Source organism: Nanorana parkeri, unplaced genomic scaffold (assembly GCF_000935625.1).
Source record: "Nanorana parkeri isolate BGI_ZX_2015 unplaced genomic scaffold, ASM93562v1 scaffold343, whole genome shotgun sequence".
Taxonomy (NCBI): domain Eukaryota; kingdom Metazoa; phylum Chordata; class Amphibia; order Anura; family Dicroglossidae; genus Nanorana; species Nanorana parkeri.
In genome coordinates, this window is record NW_017306611.1 from 628,187 (window position 1) to 636,537 (window position 8,351).

The window sequence follows — 8,351 nt, forward strand, 5'->3', positions numbered from 1 at the left end:
TTGTTCCCCATGGTCCCCGTTTGTGTTGTAAAGTAGCCACCTCTCCAAGCTCCCTCCCTTGATGGACTGCAATCTCACTTTTAGTTTACTAATTTGTATTGAGATTAATAGTAGTAGTAATAATTGTATTAGTAGTTAAGGTACTTACAGTAAATGCACCGAAATGAAATTTTCAAAACCGAAACAAAAATTAAAAAAATGTCAGGCCGAAACCAAAACTGAAACCGAAATGGTTTTTTTCCAACCTTTGTTTAAAAAATTGTTTTAAATATTTTAATTTTATTTATAAACAATACAGACTAATGATTTCAGGACAGTGGTGGAGTGCCAGAGCCAGGTCCCAGCTGCAACCGCTGCAACCCTGGTAGTTCTAATGAAAATGCCAAGTATCTGCACTGGTACTCGAAAAGTATCTGTGCATCCCTAACTTTAAGGAAAGCAATGTTTGAAAAGCTAAAGGAAGCACTAGTACACTGGGAAGGTGTGATTGAAAGCATGTCCAAATCGGATTTTTTTTTTTACTATATTGCAACTTTCCAGTCCTTAGATGAGGTGTTTTCTTTTTTAAGCTTTTTTTTATTTTCCCCTGTTTATCCTGGGAATAGCACACTTCCTGTCCTAGGGTGGCTACCATAATTCCTTCACTGAATCAATGGGGGGAGGCGTGGTTGTCACCCAAGCTGGACCTCAAGCATGTCTGCCTTTGTTCATCTCCATTACATAGGGTGGGGGATTAGTAGTTTGCAGAAAGAAGATAAGATTGTTTTATGCTTCCAGTTCATCTCACAGAAAGTGACAAGGACACTGCATTTCTGGTAGGATTAACAGATATTTTCTGTACTTGCTACAGATGATCTTAGCTTGAAAAAAGAAAACTAATGCAGCCACCACATCTAAGGACTGTAAGCTGCAATATAGTACATTTTGGTTCTTGGGTTTATTTATCATTTAATAAAGACACTAAATCCAAATGGGACATACAAAAAGATTTGATTTAAACAAATACTGTAGCAATTAGATTCCCTAGGGGAAAATATTGAGGAATGAAAGAAACTATATGGCTGAATAAGAAAGTTTCAGATATGATAATGGAGGAAAGCCAAGTATTTAAATCCTTTTTGGCGAGGGTACTAATACTTAATCAATGAAACATAAGGGACGTAATAAAAAATGCTGAGAAAAACTGTTAGCAAAGATTATAGTATAGAAAGGGATCACTAATGATATTAAATTACAGTATATAACCTCTAAGAGATAACACAAGACCACTAAAATATCATTTGAAGACCATTATTGCAGAGGAAACCAATGGTATTCATCTTGCTATTCAATCTAACAGTAGCTGGCTGTAGAGGCTATTCTAAGCTCTTTATTGCTCCTTCTCTCATGCCACAGCTCTCTAACAATCCCTAGATTGCAAATTTGAAACTCTGTATAAAAATGCAAGTTTTTTCTTGTGTTTATTTATTCTTTAAATAAAGACATTAAATTCAAATGAGACATTAAAAATATTAAATGTAAACTAATATTGTGTCAATTCTCCTAACTGCTCCTGTATAAGTGGATAATACAGCACCTATTATAACATAATACAAGCATGTCAGTTCTACTCACTAAGAAACAACACTGCATTCACACATAGAAAGCAACACAATCACTTACCGTAGCCTTAGAATTCAGTGTGCAGGGGGAGCAGTAGTAACTCTTTCTCATCCAGATGAAACAAGCTCTGTGGTAGTTGAGTGCACCACACTGGACATAGCAACTGTTGATGAGACCCACTAAAGCCGAGTGGGTGTGTCTAAAACAGTCAGTGGGTCTTGTGGGAGACTTAGCATCTGCAGACAGGAAGTGTGCCTGCTGCTATGCCCTTCAATGAAAAATGGGAGGCACACAGTGGGATGGGTGGGGGGCGGGGTTAAAAAGAACAGCTTTTCACCATGCACAATAGACAGAGGCAGATGGGACAGAAACAGGTAAGGCTGAAATTCTGCTATAGGTTGTGGGTGAAATTACTTTTTAAAGAGGAGTTGACTCCTGAATATTTGCACACCTTTAAGCAGTTGGTATCTAAACTATTTAAGAAGTGTTAGAATGTATGTACTTCTCCAGCCTTACTAATTCTCTATAACACATCCCAATGCTAGCAACCTATCCATTAAATACCTTTAAAACTGATACACCAAACCTTAACACAGCTTTTATTTTCCAGGATTCAAAAAATGAGGATACAGTCGATGACAAGGATACTCTTGATGAAAACAGACCTGAAAGCTCCTCTAAACCAGCTGTGTCTAAACTGGTAAGAGTAGAACAAGATGTTCTATGTATCTGTTATCTATCTATCTCAGTGGCGTCACAAGTGGGGTGCGGGGGGGTGCGGGGGGGTGCGGCCCGCACCCGGGTGCCACCATTGGAAGGGTGACACCAAAATGACTCACAGTCATTTTGGTGTCACCCCCCTCTGAAAAGTCGGGCGCTCGGTCATGGACCGAACGCCCGACAGTATCAGGAGAGAGGAGGGGACCCGGCGTCATACCTTATCCCGCCGCGTGACTGTCCCCTCCTCTCTCAGCATACTGCCGCGCGTGCATGCGCAGTGACGTCTCGGCAGGGTGACACTCGGTTACCGCTCCGGGTGTCACCCAGCCTCGGGACGCCCCTGATCTATCTATCTATCTCAATTATACAGTGTGCTAAATTACCTTAGTCATTAGGACCTTAGTCATTGGGTAGTGCTAAATTTGAAATAAAACAAAAATCATCAACTTGCGCAACTAGATCAATTGAATGTGGACTGTTTATGAATAGTCTTGTGGGAGCACTGGTTCTAATGACAGTTAATGCAGAGAAAGTGTATGCACTGATCCTGCTGCCCAGTTAATTGGATAGGGAGACATCCATGCAACCATACTGTAAAGACAAAAAAGAAACACAGCGCATAGCTCTAAGTACAGGAGTAAGGTACCTATTTAATAAAGGTAAAGTAATGCACTTACAGAATATTTAAAACCTGTCACACATCAAATATACATTTGATCTGAACTGCTGATCCGAGATTGTTCTCAGTATGGAAGGCACTATGTGGAAGGAGTCCAGTCCAGAAAAGTTCCAGATCATCTGTGCTGTGTAACACAGATCTGATGGCTGAGCAGTGCTATAGCTGATTCTTCTCCAAGGCGGGGCCACAATTGCAAGGTACTTCCGGGTCGTGAAGCAACAGATATTGGTAGGCAACACATTTCAGAAGTTCACTTCATGAAATGTGTTGAAATACATATATATAGGAAGGTGCAGAGATACTGGGTACTTTATAGGTACTAATGCCATCTACTTGTAAGCCTGCACCACACCATCCACTAATCTAATGTAAGAGCATGGGAGTTCAGTAAGCAAAGGGAGGAGTTTATTCAGGAGTATATTATTTGAAAGTATAAATAGCATTTAGGCCTATGCCCTGCAGTAACCTATGGTTTAATGCATATTAACACGATGCACAGCAACACACAGCTCTTATTTATTTAGAATGGCACCCCAATGCCCAAGTACAGTAGGTGCCAAATCAAACACAGCATTGCATTCCCCAACCTTGCCTGTCTTTCAAGTACATATAGTGCATGTATATACAGGGAGTGGACAACTAACAGAACATCACAGTAATCAGCTATAAGAGATGTTTGAATTAGCATTTGATTATGTATTTTTTAAAGAAACATGGCAAAGCTAACAAAATTCCAAGGAGGCCACATAGTATGGCATAGAGCTCTCATCAGCCTGAATTAGGCATATACTAGATTTTCTTTCCATCTTGCTATTCCTCTGTTATTGATGTAATTTGATGTAGAAGAGTTTTCAGGCAATCAAACTGCATTCTGCACATCTATAACTTCAGTACAGTTCAACCATGATGCACCTAGTATTTATCTTTGATGGACAATGATCATTGGAAATCCTGACTAGCTATTCTACTTGTTCATCTTCTTGCTCAGTCAATTGCCACGTGTTGGGATTTTTTTCATATTTGTTATAGTATAATCAAACCAGCAGACTCCTTGCTACCTTTATGGGAACTTAATGGTGTTCAGAGGCTGTTAGAATCAGTTTTGTAGTAATACTTGTCTACTTGTAGCTGATGGGCTATGGGTAGGCTGTTTATCTTAAAGCGATTCTGTAACTAATTTAACAAATGAAAAAACACCCAGTAAAAGAAGACAACTTCTGGGTGTGACAGATACCTGTTCCCCAATTGCAATGAGGTGGTTTTGCCTGCTGCCCACTACACCACTAGTAAGTCCTAGGGACACTGTAGCCAACAGGTGTAAACAAATTGCACATGACAGGCAATGCAGGCATCTGACAAACCAGGAAGTGTGTTGTATGTTCCAGACTGTGCCAGTGGCTTTGCACTGCAACAGAGTAAATATAAATATTTCAGGAATGGGCAGAAGGACAGAAAAGTATAGTCTTCTTTTGCAAATTCACATATACAATATATATATATATATATATGGAGATAATAGCAAATTCTATTTTCTCTGTACCCAGAGGAACCTCCAGGGTTTGTGTAAAATTCCAAGAAAGTACATTTTACAGCTTGTGAGGAATAATCCAAATCCCCAGCAATAAAAGTGCTTTTTCTGAGTGCCTTCCAATAGTTTGTATATACATGCTTCCTGTTGGAAAGTGGGGTAGTTCTCCACGTTGGGAGCTTCAGTATACTTTCCCTTCAGCTGCCAAGGTTTTTTTTTTACAAAGTTAATAGTTTTTGTGTATGATAATGGTGTATAAAAATAGGCTGCATAAATGTGCCCCTGGGAAGCACTTTGGAAAGTTCCCATCTTTCAGTGTGTTGAACGGAGTCATCAACTTGCTTCCAAAAGGTATGTATGCTTTGTAGATGCATTCTCCATGAACCAAAGGGTCCTTTAATCACAAGGAGCCCATTCTACACACCTTGCAAAGAGGGGTCCTGTTGGAGAGACAGAGGGGGAATGCTCAGAAAAACCTCTTAGTAAATATTCTATACGACCCAGCAAATGGATGAGGTCATAAGTTGAGTGAAGAGGCAAAGATCAATCCTAGACGTATGGAGGCCCTCCAAATGACAGGAGAAGGCTAGTTCATCTGGATGGCTCCATCTCCAAACGCCTACCATAGTACTTTTTAGAACCCCATTATTGAGACAGGAGACTCCCCTGGGCTTTTATTATATTTTAAACAGTGACAGGGTCTCTTTAAAGCTTTAAATAAACTTAATTTCAGTTTCCACCAATAACTGTCTTCAAAAAAAAAACTAAATCCCCATAATTTATAATGCCAATGTTGTTCAAATCTGTTAATATACATTTTCTTTAGTTTTTGAGACAAAATGTTTTCTGGCAGTGCTAGGCTAAGATGCAAATGAACTAATCTGGGAAACCAGACACTCAGAATAATGTGTTGTTTATGTTGTTTTAAAATCTTTGAGAATAAAAAGTAGTTGTGCTGTTTTCTGTGTCCACCCCACTATTATATAATAAATCACACACTAGTAGCAAGTTACAGAAAGTAAACCACATGCAGTATTTCTACAGTCATGCCTTATATGCTAATTGTATCTCCATTTGTTTTTCAGATCACTTAAAGTGTATGTAAACTCAAAACCCAAAAATTTAATCTGTTGTAGTTTATTAGTCCCTAGATGTGGTGGCCGCATAGCTTTTCTTTTTTAGGCTTTGTTTTCTTTATTTTCATCCAGTGATCCTAGACAGTAGCACACTTGCTGTCCTAGGATGATAACACCTAATCACAGTACTGTAGCAACGTTGTCACCCTAGGCTGCTCTTTTAGTTTCTACAAATAAACACCTCTTCTTGTTCTCTTTTCTTCTCTATTACATATTGGGAGGGGATTGTGTAGTTTACAGAAGATAGCTGGGAAAGCTAATTACATTCTTTGAGGTTTTAGTTTAGTACACAAAAAGTCACAAGGAAACTGGATTTATTTCAGGATCAACCACTATTCTTCTGTACCTGCAGAAAATGTTCTTAGCCTTAAAAAAGAAAACTAATGCAGGCACTACATCTAAAGACTGGTAAGCTGCAAAATATTATATTTTTTGTATTTGATACCTTTAGGTTTTATCACAGACAGGTTAAGATCTATTGTCGCTTGGTGGCTGGAGGCTCTCCTCATACTTAAACCCACTGTTTGCTGTAACTTAGCCCCACCAGCAAGGCCCATCCCTTGGCCATCATAGGTGATTATAGGTGTGCTTGGAAAGTTTTGAGACCTGAGTCCTATCTGTGGCGGCGCTCTTCCGGATGTTTTGAGGGGGGGGGGGGGTTTGGGAAGTTTATCTTAACAGAAAGTGTTGTTGGGTTATGGGGTATGCGGAGGGGTGTGCTGCTTTAGTTTTGGGTGTGGACCGGTGTGTCCAACTATGGAAGACAGAGCAGACAAAACAAAAAGGCGAAGTCTAAAGCGCTACTACCCTTGGGAACAGGGTGTAGGGGGGTGTTCAGGCCTGGAGGGCTTGAAGAATGGAGGTTTGTGTATTATCAAATACTCCGCTCGGTGTTAGAGGCGAGAGGGAGCGAGAGGTGACAGATGAGGCATATGTGATAGTGCCAAGTAAAAAGAGTGTAGTAACTCACCATGAGGTTTGCGTTGGTGTGTAGTCATCGACGTCAGGGTCTGGCGGCAGATTTAAAAACGAACGGGTGGGGGCGTGGTTATGATGCCTTGGTGGGGGGTGTGTCCAATGGTGTGACGGAACTGCTGGGCGTGGGTGAATCAGTAAAGGACAGGCATGTGTGTACAAGATGGATTGAATATTAACATGTTGGGGTGCTGATTTACAGTTAAATATTGGAGAGAGGTGTAGTCTCATTAAATTATGGTGCTGATCTCGAGTTCCTCATTGAGGCCGTGGGGAGAGAGTGTGTTGAGTTTATATATCCAATATGCTTCCTGTTTACATAGTTCATGAAATCTCTCTGCGGGTAAGCGATCTGGGATTTGCTCGATCACAAAGACTTGTAGGAATTTGATGTTTTTTTTATGCTTTTGAAGGAAGTGACGTGGAACGCTATGTTCTGTATTTCCTTTCTCAATGAATCTCCTATGCGTTTGCGTAAGGGGCGGATGGTACGGCCTATGTAGAGGAGGTTACAAGGGCATCTTAGGCCGTAGACGACATAGTTGTGGGCGCAAGTAATGAACTGATTTATGGGAAATGCGTTCCCAGAGCTATCCGTAAACAAGGTTTGGCCATGGGTGATAAATTGGCAAGTTAAACAGAGTAGTTTTTTGCATTGATGTACTCCTGTTCTGTATTTGAAGAAGAAGGTTTTCGTTTTGTTTTTCTTAGTGGAGAGTTTGCTGGGCGCCACTATGTTTTTGATGCTTTTAGCTTTCTTAAAAACTACCGTGGGCTTGGGTGGGAGTATAGGGCATAGTTTTGGGTCACATTGGAGTAAGTGCCAATTCTTTCTCAGAATGGACTCAATGGCTTTGAATTTGTTATTAAAAGGTGTGATGAACCTTATCGCACTGTCCTGTGTTTGTTGTTTGTTTTTGTTTTTACTATTGGGTGCAGTGTTTTCTGTTAGGAAGAATTCTTGGGCCCTGTTGATGAGTTTTTCGGGGTAACCCTTTTCTAGAATTTGTTTTTCAGATGGATACTTTGTTTGCGGTAATCTACCTTTCGGGTGCAATTCTTATTTAGCCTCCAGAACTGTCCTTTTGGGACATTTTGTTTCCATCGAGGGTGGTGACAGCTGTCATAGTGTAGATATGAGTTGCCGGCAGTAGGTTTGAAATGTGTGGTGGTGGTGATGGTCTTGTCTCTGTGTGTGAGCTCAAGATCCAGAAAGGTGAGTTTATGGTCATCAAGGACATGGGTGAACTTGAGGCCAAAGGGGTTTGAGTTGCAGTGTGTTGCAAACTCAGAGATGGTGTCTGTTGGGCCGTCCCATATGATGATAATGTCATCTATGTAGCAGCCGTAGTAAGTTAGATGCTTTGAGTAGGGGTTGTTTTGCCAGATATGGAAGTGCTCCCAGTAGCCCATGGTTAAGTTTGCGTAACTGGGAGCATAGTTTGCTACCATGGCAGTGCCCTGGATTTGTAGGTGAAATGTCTCGAGAAATGAGAAATAATTATGTTCAAGTGGGAACTTGGTAAGTTTACAATGAGCTGAGCTTGTTTATAATGGAGTGCTGGCTGCTGTGCCAGGTAGTGTTGTAGGGCTTCTAGGCCTACCTCGTGTGGTATGGATGTGTAGAGGGAACACAAAAGTACAAACACACCCGCACATATGCAGTATGTGTATATGTGTGTATATATATATATATATATATATATATATA